The sequence below is a fragment of the Amblyraja radiata genome, chromosome 3 (genome assembly GCF_010909765.2).
Source record: "Amblyraja radiata isolate CabotCenter1 chromosome 3, sAmbRad1.1.pri, whole genome shotgun sequence".
Classification (NCBI taxonomy): Eukaryota; Metazoa; Chordata; class Chondrichthyes; order Rajiformes; family Rajidae; genus Amblyraja; species Amblyraja radiata.
In genome coordinates, this window is record NC_045958.1 from 98,783,433 (window position 1) to 98,800,559 (window position 17,127).

The following is a 17,127-nucleotide window of genomic DNA, read 5'->3' on the forward strand; positions in this document are numbered from 1 at the left end:
GGAGGGTAGCTAATGTTATCCCACTTTTCAAGAAAGGAGCGAGAGAGAAAACGGGGAATTATAGACCAGTTAGCCTGACATCGGTGGTGGAGAAGATGCTGGAGTCATTTATTAAAGAAGTAATAACTGCGCATTTGGATAACAGTAAAAAGATTGGTCCAAGTCAGCATGTATTTAAGAAGGGAAAATCCTGCTTGACTAATCTTCTGGAATTTTTTGTGGATGTGACAAGTAAAATGGATGAATGAGCCTGTGGATGTAGTGTATCTGGACTTTCAGAAAGCCTTTGATAAGGTCCCACACAGGAGATTAGTGGGCAAAATTAGAGCACATGGTATTGGGGGTAGGATATTGACATGGATAGAGAATTGGTTGGCAGACAGGAAACAAAGAGTAGGAATAAACGGGTCCCTGTCAGATTGGTAGGCAGTGGCGAGTGGAGTGCCGCAAGGCTTGATGCTGGGGCCACAACTATTTACAATATGTATTAATGATTTAGATGATGGAATTAAAAGTAAAACTAGCAAATTTGCAATGACACAAAGCTGGATGGCAGTGTGAACTGCGAAGAGGATGCTAGGGAAGTTTGACTTTTGACACCTTTGACTCCCAAGTGGACATTAACACATACACCTCATCCGTTTTGGACTATATCAAATTCTGCACTGACAACGATACTACCCATAAACAAATAAAGACCTTCCCTAATCAGAAGCCGTGGATGAGCAGAGAGGTCAGACTCTTGCTGAAGGCTCGCAATGCCGCTTTTAGATCTGGCGACGCTGAGGGATACAGCTCATCCAGGGTCAACCTGAAAAAGGGAATCAGGAGCGCTAAACTCAAACACAAATGGCAGATCGAGGAGCATTTTCAAAACAACTACGACCCCAGACGCATGTGGCAAGGCATCAAGTCCATTGCCGACTACCATAAAGTTAACACTCCCCCCCCCCCCCCCCCCCCCCCAGACAACGCCTCCCTTCCTGAAGAGCTAAACTACTTCTATGCTTGTTTTGACCGGGACAACAAAACACCAGCCATGAAAGCTGCCCCACCCCCAAACGAACAACCCTTCAGGCTCTCCACCTCTGCTGTTCAAGGCGCACTGAGCAATGTGAATGAGCACAAAGCTGCCGGCCCCGATGGCATCCCCGTGCGTGTGCTCAGGGCATGTGCTGGACAACTATCCCCAGTCCTCACTGACATTTTCAATCTGTCACTGACCCAGGGTGTCGTCCCTACTTGCCTCAAGACCTCAACCATTGTGCCAGTGCCCAAACAGTCAGCTTCAGGGAGTCTCAACGACTTCCGCCCAGTGGCACTCACCCCTGTCATTGCTAAGTGCTTTGAGCAGCTGATCTTGGCTCACCTCAAAGCCAGCCTCCCCCCCACACTGGACCCCCATCAGTTTGCCTACAGGACCAACAGGCCTACAGAGTACGCCATATCTGCGGCCCTACACTCTGCCCTGACCCACCTGGACAACAACAACTCCTACATCAGGTTGTTGTTCATCGACTTCAGCTCCGCCTTTAACAATGTCATCCCCGCTAGCTTGATCACCAAACTCAGCGGACTTGGCATCTCCACCTCCCTCTGCAATTGGACACTGGATTTCCTCACCAACAGACCACAGTCTGTTAGGATCAACAACCTCACCTCCTCCACTCTAACACTGAACACCAGCGTGCCACAGGGCTGTGTGCTCAGCCCTCTCCTCTACTCCCTCTTCACCCATGACTGCGTCCCTAAGTATGGCTCCAACGCCATCATAAAATTTGCCGATGACACCAAGGTGGTAGGACTGATCAGTGACAACGACGAGTCAGCCTATAGGGAGGAGGTCCAGAACCTGGCAGCCTGGTGTGCCAACAATAACCTTGTCCTCAACTCCAAGAAGACGAAGGAAATCATTGTTGACTTCAGGAAGACCAGAGGTGGCAGACATACTCCCATCCACATAAACGGGACTGAGGTGGAGCGCGTCTCCAACTACAAATTCCTCGGGGTACACATCTCAGAGGATCTGTCCTGGTCCCTCAATATCACCAAATTGATCAAAAAGGTGCAGCAGCGCCTTTACTTTCTGAGGAGGCTCAAGAAAGCCCACCTGTCCCCCCAGATCCTGTCCAACTTCTACCGCTGTACCATCGAAAGCATCCTGACCACCTGCTTCACGGTAGGTTACAGCAGCTGCACCGCAGCTGACAGGAAGGCACTGCAATGGGTGGTGAAAACCGCTCAGCACATCATCGGTGCCCCGCTCCCTGCCATGGATGCCCTCCACCGCAAACGGTGTCTGAGACGGGCCGGGAAAATCATCAAGGACCCCTCTCACCCTAACCATGGACTGTTTGCCCTCCTCCCATCAGGGAGGCGGTACAGGAGCCTCAGGTCTCGCACAAGCAGGCTGAGGAACAGCTTTTTCAACAACACCATTACGCTGCTGAACTCAGAGTCCCGTCGCTAGCTATCTTTAGACTCTCCCATTTGTATACAGTTATTTGCCTATGTACCAGTTTTAATTCATCCACAATCCACACATTGTTAACCAGTATTTTTTTTTTTTATTGTATGCTTATTTTGTATTTTTACTTCTACTGTCTTGCACTATGACTATGACCAGACGCTAAACTGCATTTCGTTGTACCTATACTCGTATTGTGCAATGACAATAAAGTTGAATTGAATTGAATTAAATTGAATTGAATAGGGGGTTGCAGGGCGACTTGGACAGGTTGAGCGAGTTGGCAGATGCACTGCAGATGCAGTATAATGTAGATAAATGTGAGGTTATCCACTTTGGTGGCAAGAACAAGGAGGCAGCTTATTATCTCAATGGTGTCAGATTAGAAAAAAGGGAAGTGCAACGAGACCTGGGTGTCCTTGTATACCTGTCACTCAAAGTAAACATGCAGGTACAGCAGGCAATGAAGAAAGCTAATGGCATGTTGGCCTTCATAACAAGAGGATTTAAGTATAAAAATAATGAGATTCTTCAGCAGTTGCACAGGGCCCTGGTGAGACCACATTATTGCTATTGAGGCAGTGCAGCGTAGGTTCACGAGGTTAGTCTCTGGGATGGCAGGACTCTCATATCAGAAAAGATTGGAAAGATTGGGGTTGTATTGACTGGAGTTTAGAAGGATGAGAGTAGATCTTATAGAAAAATATAAAAGTATAAAAGGACTGGACAAGCTAGATGCAGGAAAAATGTTCCCAATGTTGGGGGAATCCAGAACCAGGGGCCACAGTCTTAGAATAAAGGGGAGACCATTTAAAACTGAGATGAAAAAAATATTTTCCACCGAGAGAGTTGTGAAAAAGTTTGGAATTCTCTGTCACAGAAGGCAGTAGAGGCGAATTCACTGGATGAATTTAAAAGAGAGTTAGATAGGTAGAGGTCTAGGGGCTAGTGGAGTCAATGGATATGGGGAGAAGGCAGGCATGGGTTACTGATTGTGGATGATCAGCAAGGATCTCAATGAATGTTGGTGCTGGCTGGAAGGGCCAAATAGCCTCCTCCTGCACATATTTTCTATGTTTCTATGATGCCAGGATTCAAGGTACTAAGCTGTCAGGAGAGGCTGGAAAGGCCAGGTCTTTATTCCTTGGAATGCAGAAGGCTGAGATGTAACCTCACAGAAGTGCATAACATCATGAGGGGCATAGACAGGGTGAATGCAGAGCCATTTTCCCAGCAGAGGTGAATCAAGAAAGAGAGGACATATTTTTAAGATGAAAAGGGAAAGATTTAGTAGGAATCTGAAGAGCACATTTTTCACTAAGAGAGTGGTGAGTATGTACAATGAGCTTCCACAGGAAGTGGTTGAATCAAGTTTATTAACAACATTAAAAAATAATTTGGAAAGGTATGTAGATAAGAAAGATTTAGCAGGGCAAACTAGGGCAAATGGGACTAGCGTATCTTAGTCGGCGTGGATGGGTTTGGCCAAAGGGCCTGTTTCAGTGTTGTATATGATTCCATGACTATGCACCAATGGTTCTGCAGCCATCTTGTCTAACGGAGTAGCTCATGAACTGTGCCACAGCTAGTCAGAGGCCATAAGCCACTGCTGGCTGGCCGAGGTTGATCTGATAACATATACTCTCAATGGCTTGTTCACTGTTTTTGAATGTGTCTCATAAAAAGAGTTATTATTAGAACAGTAAAATAAAAAATATAAATACTCATACACTTGCAATTTCACACTTTAGTAATTAAAAAAACATTAATCTATGCTTGATTAATTAACATCATAAAAATACAGTGAGAGTGAAATCTGGACAAAAAAGCTTAAATCTATGTATCGTTTTAATGAAGATCAGCAAATGCATTCAAATGATTGCAGCTATGTTACATGAATGAGGTAAGAGGTCAGATACCAAATCTATCTAGAATCTCATTGGGTGGGTGGCACGGTGGCGCAGCGGTAAAGTTGCTGCCTTGCAGTACCAGGGACCCAGGTTTGACCCCGACTATGTGTGCTGTCTTTATGGAGTTTTTACGTTCTCCCCGTGACCGCGTGGGCTTTCTCCGGGATCTTCGGTTTCCTCCCACACTCCAAAGAAGTACAGGTTTGTAGGTTAATTGGCTTGGTTAAAGTGCAAATTACCCCTAGTGTGTGTAGGATTGTGTTAATGTGGGGGGGTCGCTGGTTGGCGCGGACTCCGTAGGCAAAAGTGCCTGTTTCCGTGCTGTAAATTGGTCTGAGAGGTCAATGTGCTAGCAAGCAACTGACCTCAAGAGCCATTAATTATTCTCTTGCACAACTGCACAGCTGCCAGCTAGCATCACCTAAGTCTGGTTGAAAAAGTAAATGTAGCAGTCAATAACAAGTTAGTCCTTTGGTATCAACTCTACTTCATCACTGTACTGAACAATAGCAACGTTTAAAATCCACATAACTGCACATTGTAGACGATGGCCTAGATACTCAATTACATGTCTTATAATATTCACGCACTATAGGATTAGGTTGTAGCGTGGAAGTAAAGGCACTTTATATAATGGAGAGTATGCCGTACACCATTTGTAATGGGATCTACTGCATGCTCTCACAAGAATTAAAGATTTTGCCACAGGCATACGAGTTGGCTTCTTTATTTGCAATTTTGGAGAGTTCTTTTATTTGTCTTTGCGAAAGCAGCTTGTATAATATTGACACCATGAGTGTTAAGTGGTGGCTTCATCTTATTCCAAGTAAAAATCGAGCTGTTTTCCTTAATCTTGACTAAGCTTGCAATTATAGAGTTATGCGCTTTTGAGCACATACATAACACTGAGGGTGTGTAGGATTTAGGTCAATCCTCATACAGTAAACCCTTGATAACCTGTTGCATGCCAAACTTTGGTGACTTTGGTGGATGAGTGGATGTTATTTCCATTAATACAAATAAATTCACGATTAATACACTTTTTATGATCTTGGATAGATTCAAAATCAATTTTCTAGTGAGTGGGAAGGGAACACAGGCACCTGAGCCTCTGGTAATAGACACAAAAAGATGGAGTAACTCAGCAGGTCAGGCAGCATCTCTGGAGAACAGGAAAAGGTGACGTTTCAGGTTGAGACCATTCTCGCCTCTGGTACTATATGTTGGATTGAGTGAGGCTGGTGAGCCACATGCCAAATCAGAGGGATTTCTGAGCTGTCAGATAGCAAATTGTATGAGTTTGACTGGACAATGCATCATTGGTCTTCTCTAAAATTGATCTAATCATATGTAATTACAAACAATGTGTCAGAAAGAACTGCAGATGCTGGTTTAAACCAAAGATAGACACAAAGCTGGAGTAACTCAGCGGGATTGTCAGGTTGGAGGCAGGTGACTAGCGGGGTGCCTCAGGGATCTGTGTTGGATCCACTGTTGTTTGTCATGTACATCAATGATCTGGATTATGGTGTGGTAAATTGGATTAGTAAGTATGCAGATGATACTAAAATAGGTGGTGTCGTGGATAATGAAGTAGATTTCCAAAGTCTACAGAGAGATTTAGGCCATTTGGAAGAATGGGCTGAAAGATGGCAGATGGAGTTTAATGCTGATAAGTGTGAGGTGCTACATCTTGGCAGGACAAATCAAAATAGGACGTACATGGTAAATGGTAGCGAATTGAGGAATGCAGTTGAACAGAGGGATCTAGGAATAACTGTGCATAGTTCCCTGAAGGTGGAATCTCATGTAGATAGGGTGGTAAAGAAAGCTTTTGGTATGCTAGCCTTTATAAATCAGAGCATTGAGTACAGAAGTTGGGATGTAATGTTAAAATTGTACAAGGCATTGGTGAGACCAATTCTGGAGTATGGTGTACAATTTTGGTCGCCCTATTATAGGAAGGATGTCAACAAAATAGAGAGAGTACAGAGGAGATTTACTAGAATGTTGCCTGGGTTTCAGCAACTAAGTTACGAAGAAAGGTTGAATAAGTTAGGTCTTTATTCTCTGGAGCGCAGAAGGTTAAGGGGGGACTTGATAGAGGTCTTTAAAATGATGAGAGGGATAGACAGAGTTGACGTGGACAAGCTTTTCCCATTGAGAGTAGGGAAGATTCAAACAAGAGGACATGACTTCTGAATTAAGGGACAGAAGTTTAGGGGTAACATGAGGGGGAACTTCTTTACTCAGAGAGTGGTAGCTGTGTGGAATGAGCTTCCTGTGGAAGTGGTGGAGGCAGGTTCAATTTTATCATTTAAAAATAAATTGGATAGATATATGGATGGGAAAGGAATGGAGGGTTATGGTCGGAGTGCAGGTAGATGGGACTAGGGGAAAATAATTGTTCGGCACGGACTTGTAGGGCCGAGATGGCCTGTTTCCGTGCTGTAATTGTTATATGGTTGTATGGTTATATGGATAGGCAGCATCACTGGAGAGAAGGAATGGGCTATGTTTTGGGTCGAGACCCTTTTTCAAACTGGAACATGGACTTGATCATCAAGGATAAACCTGCATCTGGTAGTCTAATCCTTCCTTTAATTTCTCACGTGCCTTCGTCTGCAACTGCTTCAGGTCGCTGCTGTATCAACCCAGCTCTGCTTGCATGCCAGTTGTTACTGTACTAGTGCCTCTCTTTCTGCAACTCTGTTATTTGTGTGTGAATAACCCCCTGCTGTGCCTGACATGTTCTCCCTCCAGCTGGAAGCTGCTGATCAAATTCAAAGAGACACTCAAACAACCCCGTATCAACTGTAACATCAACAATTCCCACACCTTCTCAAGCGCATGCAGTATGTACTCTGTGTTCTTTTCCTTCTGCAACAGAACCCCTACCAATCACCCTTTTTCTGTAAAATGTTAAATATTCTGACACTTTTGTCCCTCATCGGGCTTGACTCAAAGATTTATCAGCTGTCCCTGAAGATGGGTCTCTGGAGACCACCCCCATTCCTTCTCTCCAGAAATGCTGTCTGACCCACTGAGTTACACACAGCATTTTGTGTGTATTAATGAATTAACAGGTTACTATACTGCACACCTTCTGACTATGGTTCATCACTCCTTAACACGGCAGATAGGACAATGTCCCACGGTCGTCTGTTTCCCATGCTCCTCATCATTTATCTACAAGCCCAACATAGCCTTCATCTGAGTACTTTGGAGTATAAGATACTTCACCTTGGCTTTGATCTCATGATGCACAGTCCTCTGATGCTGGATAAGTGACAGAATCTGATTCAGCTGAAGAAGCTGACATATATAATCTTCATTCAGTCAATTGTTTAATTGATCACTTATTTATACCTTGTTAAGAGGAAATCCCCATTGCTGATTAGCAACCACTTTTGGAATTATTGGCTTTAGTTCACAAGGATTAGAATTACAAAGGCAATGAACACCCTATTTGAGCTCTTTATATTGGAGGCTGACCATGAGATATGGGAGATAGTTTAGAGGAGTATAATACAGAGAGAATACAAAAGTGGTCTTTTAGTGGTGCGGATTGGGAAAAGTTTAAGACTATTAGTGATCAAGAAATGGAAAAAATTGATATTTATGAAGATGTGGATAATTTAAATATTTCTGTTTGCGAAGCCATTTTAGAGGCAGCAACAAAGTCCATTAAGAGGAAAGGAGGTAAGCACAACAAAAAGAGCGTACCATGGTGGACTAAGGAATGTGACAAAGCAATTAAGTGTCGAAATAAAGCTTTTAAAATTTTGAAAATAAATCATAATTTTCAGAATCTTATTGAATACAAAAGGTTGCAAGCAAGTGTAAGAAGAGTAATAAAAAATGCAAAGAGGGAACTTTGGAGGACATTTTGTAACTCAGTGGGAAGGGAGACAAAAGTAGGTCAAGTTTGGGGAATGATAAGGAGAATGAAAGGAATTAAAAGAGAATACAAATATCCAATCCTAACTGACGGTGAAATTACAGCAGTGAAAGACGAAGAGAAAGCAGAGATGTTGGCAAAATCTTTTGCTAAAATTCACAGTTCAGACAATGTTAGTGAAGAAGGAAGAAAAGGAAAAGAAAATACCATAGCAGAGAATAGACAGTTAATACGACATGAGGAAGACACTAACGATGTTCTAAACAAACCATTCACAAAGACAGAATTCAACCGAGCTCTTAGAAAAACCAAGATGTCAGCACCAGGTAAAGATCAGATTTGTTACACCATGTTAAACCATCTCAGTGAAACATCCAAGGATTTTTTGTTAGAATTTTATAATAAAGTGTGGGAGGGTGGGAAATTACCGCAAAGGTGGAAGGAGGCAGTAGTAATCCCAATAGGAAAGCCAGGTAAAGATCTGACAAACCCAGGGTATTATAGGCCTATTGCATTAACATCCAACATATGTAAAGTAATGGAAAAAATGGTAAATGAAAGGTTAACATATTATGTAGAAAATAAAGGATATTTATCCAATTACCAGAGTGGTTTTAGGAAGGGGAGAAACACCATGGATCCAGCTATATGTTTAGAACATGAAATTAGGAGAGCACAAATTAATAGAGAAAGTGTAGTAGCTGTATTTTTTGATATTGAGAAAGCATATGATATGATGTGGGGAGAAGGGTTATTAGTGAAACTAGGTAAATTGGGGATTAAAGGTCGTATATTTAAATGGATTAAGGATTTTTTATTTGGGAGGTCAATACAAGTACGAGTTGGAAATCAATACTCAGGAACATTAGATATTGTAAATGGAACACCTCAAGGGAGCATAATAAGTCCTTTACTATTTTTAGTAATGATAAATGATGTGTATGATGAAATTGTAAATGAAATGGGAGTTTCACTGTTTGCGGATGATGGGGCAATCTGGAAAAGGGGGAGAAATGTGAAGTTTATTGTGCAGAAACTACAGAGGGCTATAATAAAGGTACAAGAGTGGTCTTATAAATGGGGATTCAAATTTTCTGTGGAAAAGACAAAGATAATGTTTTTTACTAGGAAGGAAATTGGTAGTGAGGTTAAACTAAAATTATATAACCAGGAATTGCAGAGAGTAAAATACTATAAATTTTTAGGTTTATGGTTTGATGAGAGGATTACATGGATAGTTCATATTCAGAAAGTAGTGGACAAATGTAAGAAGATACTTAATGTAATGAGATGTTTAGTTGGATGTGATTGGGGGGCAGATAGAAAAGCTTTGAAGGCTATATACAATGGGTTAATTAGATCTGTGTTAGATTATGGTTGTGTGGTGTATGGGTCCGCATCAAGTACTTCTCTTAAGAAAATAGACAACATTCAATATCAGGCATTGAGAATATGTACAGGTGCAATAAAAACAACTCCAACAGCAGCATTACAGGTTGAAATGGGGGAGATGCCTCTAGAGATGAGAAGGATACAGCTTTCATTAAATTACTGGATTAACCTACAGGGCCAGAGTCAAGAACACCCAGCACAAGTTACTATCAAACCATGCTGGGAAAAGGAGAGAAGGGAAACAAAACGTTTTGGATGGACAGTGACCCAGAGAGCAGTACAAATCGGCATAGCACAATTAAATGTGGTTCCAACAGTTCCATTACCTTCAATTCCACCTTGGATACTTCCAGATGCAACAGTAGACTTTACAACATTAGAACAGGAAAACAAGGATAAACAACATAGGTATAATTCAGTCATCATACAGGAATACATTGACAGATACTACAGTTTTGTCCAAATTTATACAGATGCATCAAAAGATTCAGTAGATAAAGTAGGAGTAGCATTTATTGTACCAGAATTTCACATCAAAGTAGGGAAGAGGATCAATAATGAGGTCTCAGTATACACAGGTGAAATGATTGCAATATTGTTAGCGGTACAGTGGGTCGAGGATACTAGGCCTTTAAGGACAGTTATTTGCTCAGATTCAGGTTTAGCAATAAAGAGTTTACAGCACAGCCATTCAGACAGTAGACCAGACATTTTGATTGAAATACAACAAACACTATTCAGAATTCAAATGATGGGGCTTACAGTCATATTTTTATGGGTACCAGCACACATTGGCATTAGAGGAAACGAAATGGCAGATAAGGTAGCAAAAGAGGTAGCAAAAAGAAGTAAAATTGATTTAAGTATTAACATAGGTAAAACTGAAATCAAAGACATTATTAAGCAAAGACTGAAGGAAAGATGGCAAAAGCAATGGGATGAAGAGCGGAAAGGACGGTGGTTCTACAGAGTCCAGAGGAAAGTGGGAGAAATGAGATGTGCAGGAAAAAACAGAAAAGAGGAGACAGTAATCTCAAGAATTAGATTTGGACACACTGGTCTGAACAGTACACTTTTTATAATAGGCAAGCATAATACAGGTAGATGTGAATACTGTGGGCAAGAAGAGACAATAGAGCATGTCATTGTACATTGTGAGAGGTATGAGGAGGAGAGAGAACGGATGAGTGAGCAGTTCAGAAAAGAAAGAATACAATTTGATTTGGTAGATATTTTGCAAGGAAGTTCATATAGTGCTATCAAATCCTGTTGCATTTTCTTAGGGTAACCAATTTGTTCGGAAGGATATAGGTTATTAGAATATGTAATGGTGTTGTTTGATCCACACTCCATGCCAGTTGGTGGCGGTAATGCACCAAAAAAGTTGTTTGCCAACCGCCAAAAAACACCACATAGAAGAAGAAGAAGAAGAAGATATGGGAGATAGATAAAAAATGTTAGTGTAAGTCAGCGGGCCAGGCAGCATCTCTGGAGAGAAATGATAGGTGACCTTTGTGTCGGGAACCTACTTCTGACTGAAACATCACTTATCTATTTTCTCCATTGGTGCAGCCTGATCTACTAAGTTACTCCCACATTTTGTGTCTATCTTTGGTATGAACTAGTATGTTCAGTTCCTTTTCATTACATGAGATATGGGGCATGGATTTTCATAGACCAATATCATGAAAAAAGCAGAATCTCAATTATTTCTATTTCTATCAGTAGTATTTCCCTTCAGTGCACTTTATATTTAGAGGATACAGCAAAAAAAACAGGCCTTTCAGCACACTGAGTTCATGACAACCATTAACAACCCTAAATATAGGGTGACACGGTGGTGCAGCAGTATAGACCCAGAGACCCAGGACAGCACCATAGACCCTTTAGTTATGTGAAAAGGTAAAGATTAGTTAAGACAAATGTGGTTTCCTTGAAGGCAGAAATAGGTGAATTCATTATGTGGAACAAGGAAATGGCAGAAGCGTTGAACAGGTACTTTGGTTCTGTTTCACTAAGGAAGACACAAACAATCTTCCAGATGTACTAGGGGACAGAAGATCTAGGAACTGAATGAAATTCACATTAGTCAGGAAATGGTGTTGGGTAGACTGATGGGGCTGAAGGCTGATAAATCCTCAGGGCTTAATGTTCTGCATCCCAGGGTACTCAAGGAAGTGACTCTGGAAATCGTGGATGCATTGGTGATAATTTTCTAATGCTCCATAGATACTGGATCAGTTCCTGTGGATTGGTAAGTAGCTAATGTTATCCTGCTTTTTAAGAAAGGCAGGAAAGAGAAAACATAGACCAGTTAGCCTGACATCATTGATGGGGATGATGGTGGAGTCAATTATTAAAGATATAATAGAGGCACATTTGGATAGCAGTAACAGCACAAATTTACGATGGGGAAATCTTGCTTGACTAACCTTCTGGAATTTTTTGAGCATATGACAAGCAAAATGGATGAAGGAGAGCCAGTGGATATAGTGTATTTGGACTTTCAGAATGCCTGTGATAAGGTCCCACACAGGACATTAGTGGGCAAAATTAGAACACATGGTATTTGGGGGTGGGGTATTGACATGGATAGAGAATTGGTTGGCAGTCAGGAAACAAAGGGCTGGAATTAACGGGTCCCTTTCAGAATGGCAGGCAGTGACTAGTGGGGTTGCCGCAAGGCTCGGTGCTGAGACCGCAGCTATTTACAATATATACTAGACTAAGTGGGACCCGTTGGGTCCCAGCATCACACAGGAGGGCTGGTCATCCAACGCAATATTCAACCTCTCCACCAATTCTAATATTGGTGGCCAGTTGGGAGGGAGGGGGGGGGGGGGGGCTGGCTTTCTGGAGCGCTAGTATGGGTGTTGTGGGCTGAAGGGACTGGTTTCCAGAGGGCTAGTATGCAAATTGTGCGCCAAATGGATTCTTGGGCTGGCGTCTCAGTCAATCAAGCCTGTTGTCCTGGCAACTCACTCACGGCTGGTGGGCTGGTAGTTGACTCACGGCTAATCCTTGAAATTCTATTTCAAGCAGGGTATAAGGCCACCAAATTCAAGTGCAGTTTCTTACCACTTCTAGCAGGGTGCAAGGCCACCAAATTCAAGTGCAGTTTCATACCATTTGAAGTAGGGTGCAAAGCCACTAAAGACAGCGAGTCGTGACCTCTCCCTCCTCCATCTTGCAGAGACTGAGCCACACCCACATTTCCGGGTTTTATAACCCCCCCCCCCCCCCCCCCCCCCCACCGGAAAAGGTGTGGCTTTCATGGAGTGATTCAAAGGAGAGATTCTCAACATTTAAAAAAAAACTAATAACACTTTTATTTTTCATTGATGGGAAGAATTATCTGCATCTGCTCAGCAGAGGGGGACTGAGTAAGATGGCCAAAAATGACAGCCGTAAGTGGTAGCGTTTTATCTAAAATCCATATACAGTGCAAACAGGAAGTGCATTTACAGTAGTGCCTTTTAACTTCAAGCCAAAGCACCCAAGCCACCATTTGCAGTAAGTAGTGCATTTAATACTATCATCCCCAGCAGAATGGTGGACAAACTGTCTGATCTAGGTGTTAATGCAAACACATGTGGATGGATTAAGGACTTTTTAACAGACCGCCCACAGACTGTCAGGATGGGGTCCAATTACTCCCCAGTCCTGACGCTTAGCACAGGTGCGCCACAAGGATGTGTGCTGAGTCCAATATTGTATACAATATACACTTACGACTGTATACCAACACACAGTACAAACAGGATCATCAAGTTTGCGGACGACACGACTGTGGTGGGACTGATAAACAACGATGACGAGTCTGCCTATAAGGATGAAGTAGACATTTTTTGCAAGCTTTAGAACCAATAGATTTTTTTGCAAGCTTTACAACCAATAGAGACACATTTTGCAAGCTTTAGAACCAATAGACCGTTTTTTGCAAGCTTTAGAACCAATAGACCTTTTTTTGCAAGCTTTAGAACCAATAAATACATTCTGCAAGCATTTTAGAACCACTAAGGGCACTTACATTTGAGTAAACATGTGTTCAGTGTTATTCACAGCTCAGAGAAATGTGACCCTCTGCCTTCCTCCATCTTGAAGAGACTGTGTGGCACACCACTTCCTTGTTTTATAGTCCCTCCCCACTGCCGCCAGCGGGGCAGCAGAGAGAATGGGGAATTTTGTAAAAACATTAATATATCTGTCATTTTTAATCGACGGGAAAAGTCCTCGGCACACATGTGGCGGAGGGGGGCTCTGAGCAAGGTGGCCAAAAATGACGGCCGTAGGTAACGGCATTCTCTCGGAAATCGCAGCACAGTTGGCCAAAACCGGTCAAGAACAGACTTTTAGTAATATAGATAGATAGATTAATGGTTTAGATGATGGAATTAAAAGTAACAATAGCAAATTTGCAGATGACACAAAGCTGGGTGGCAGTGTGAACTGTGAAGAGGATGCTATGAGGGTGCAGGGTGACTTGGATAGGTAGTGTGAGTGGGCAGATAGATGCATGAATGCAGTATGATGTGCATATATATGTGAGGTTTATCTAAGAACAAGAAATCAGATTGTTATCTGAATGGTGTCAGATAAGGAAAAGGGAAAGTGCAACGAGACCTGGGTGTCCTTGTACATCAGTCACTGAAAGTAAGCATGTAGCTACAGCAGGCAATGAAGAAAGCTAATGGTATGTTGCCCTTCATAGGGAGAGAATTGGAGTATAGGAGTAAAGAGGTCCTTCTGCAGTTGTACAGGGTCCTGGTAAGGCAACACCTGGAGTATAGTGTGCAGTTTTGGTCTCCTAATTTGAGGAAGGACATTCTTGCAATTGAGGGAGCGCAGCGTAGGTTCACAAGGTTAATTTCCAGGATGGCAGCACTGTCATAGGATGAAAGAATGGAGCAACTGAGTGTATACACTGGAATTTAGAAGGATGAGAGGCTATCATATAGAAACATATAAAATTATTAAGGGATTGGACACATGTTCCCGATGTTGGGGGAATCCAGAACCAGGGGCCACAGTTTAAGCATAAGAGGCAGGCCATTTAGAACTGCAATGAGCAAAATCTTTTTCACCCAGAGAGTTGTGAATTTGTGAAGTTCTCTGCCTCAGGAGGCAGTGGAGGCTGCTCAGGAGGCAGTGGAGGCCGCTTCACTGGGTTGGGTGAGTGGGAAGATGCATGAATGCAGTATGATGTGGAGGCAGGAACTGATTGGGGATGATCAGCCATGATCATATTGAATGGCGGTGCTAGCTCAAAGGGCCGAATGGCCTACTCCTGCACCTATGTATTTTCTATGTATCTATGTATCTACAGTATGTATCTCTCTAAAAGTAAAACCACCCGTTTACATTAATTTTATTTTTTTATTCTTCACACATTCTCATCAACCACCATATGTTTGGACTCTCAATTGTATACTCAAAGCTATTTACAGCGGCCATTTAACCTAGCAACACACATGTCTTGGGATATAATCAGAGCCATCCTGAGGAAAACAGGAAGAACGTGCAAACTCCACGCAGTCAGGAACGAACCCAAGTATCTGTGGCTGTGTGGCAGCTGCACTTGCTGTGCCAAGCACAGTTATCTGTGGGGTTGATAGTGAAACTCCTTGTGGGTAAAACAATTAAAATCACTGTAACACCCAACAAGGCACTCCTGAACAGGCTAAATCATTGATGGATAAAAAATGCTGGAGTCACTCAGTGGGCCAGGCAGCATCTGTAGAGAAAAAGAATGGGTGACTTTTCAGGCCGGGACCCTTCTTCAGACTGGTTCCTGCAGTTGTTGGCATGAATGGCACTGTCTTTTCTTTAAACCGGCTGCAAATATCTCTGGAAATTGCACTGTCCTAATCTATAACAAATCCATTTCAGTTCTACTCTATTTTTCGGACTTTTCTCAGCAGAAAAAATGAGGTGATGGAGGGAGAAGAGACTGCAGATGCTGGAATCTTCAGCAGTTGCTGAAGGAACTCAGCAGGTCAGGCAGCATCCAGGGAGGGATTGAGGAGCTGACGCTTCAAGCCGATAACTTTCTTTACTATATGATATGAGACGATACGATAGAACTGATCTGTCAACAGTAAAAAAAACACAAAAATACCAGATACATGAAACATGAAATTGAAGTGGAATGGAGTGGGTTTGTGCAAAGATTTGGGGTGGGTGGGGGGAGAATTCAACAGACTCACAACTCTCAGTGTGAAAAAGTATTTCTTCATCCCCGTTCTAAATAGCTTACCGCTTATTCTTAAACTGTGCGCCCTGGTTCTGGACTCCCCCAACATTGGGAACATGTTTCCTGCCTCTAGCGTGTCCAAACCCTTAATAATCTTATAATTTTCAGTAAGATCCACTCTCATCATTTTAAATTCCCATACAGCACAGCCGCTCCATTCTCTCAACATATGACAGTCCCGCCATCCCGGGAATTAACCTTGTGAATCTACGTTGCACTCCCTCAATAGCAAGAATGTCCTTCCTCAAATTTGGAGACCAAAACTGTACACAATACACCAGGTGTGGCCTCACTAGGGCCCTGTACAACTGCAGAAGGACCTCTTTGCTCCTATACTCAATTCCTCTTATTATGAACGCCAACATGCCATTCGTTTTCTTCACTGCCTGCTGCACCTGCATGCTTACTTTCATTGACTGATGAACAAGGACCCCCAGATCCCGTTGTACTTCATCGTGGGCATCAGCAGTGAAGAATCCTGGATTTATTGATTTCATTTAACAATTAGCTCAGCAGCACACAATCAGCTCTTCTTTAATCAGTCCCATTAAACTATTCAATATAAAATAACCTCAATATCAATCTCCTATCCAATACCTCCCTAAATTACCACAATGGCCAGCTTAGTTACTTATATCAATTACGGCCATTGTATTAATGGCCCCATAGCAGAAGCATCCACTTTGCGGGGCTGGAAACCAGATGTATCCTGAGCTAATTCTGCTACCACCATCATCTATTTCATCAAGTAATGGCTTCCACTGATTGTTGCCGGAAGCTTGCGTCCTTTTCAGGACGGACGATGACAGCGAGATCAACATTTGTAACAAGATGGACACGAAAAGAAGAAGATTGTATTAATGTGTGTATGATTTGACTGTATAACATGCAGAGCAAAGCTTTTCACTGTGTTGTGATATACGTGACTGTAATAACCTTAAATCACAAATAATAAACCAATACTAACCATAGACTAGCTTTCCATCTGTAGCAGGAAAGTTACAGGTGAGCATTCTGAGAGACAAGATGTGCATGCATTTGGAAAGGCAGGAATTGATTAGATATACACAGCCTGGAATTGTGCTTGAGTGATTGTGTCTGATGAATTGGATTGAGTTTTTTTTAAGAATTAGGAAGGTTGGTGAGGCCAAGGTTGTGGACATAGTCTGTATGGATTTCAGGACTTTGATAAGGTTCTCTGGAA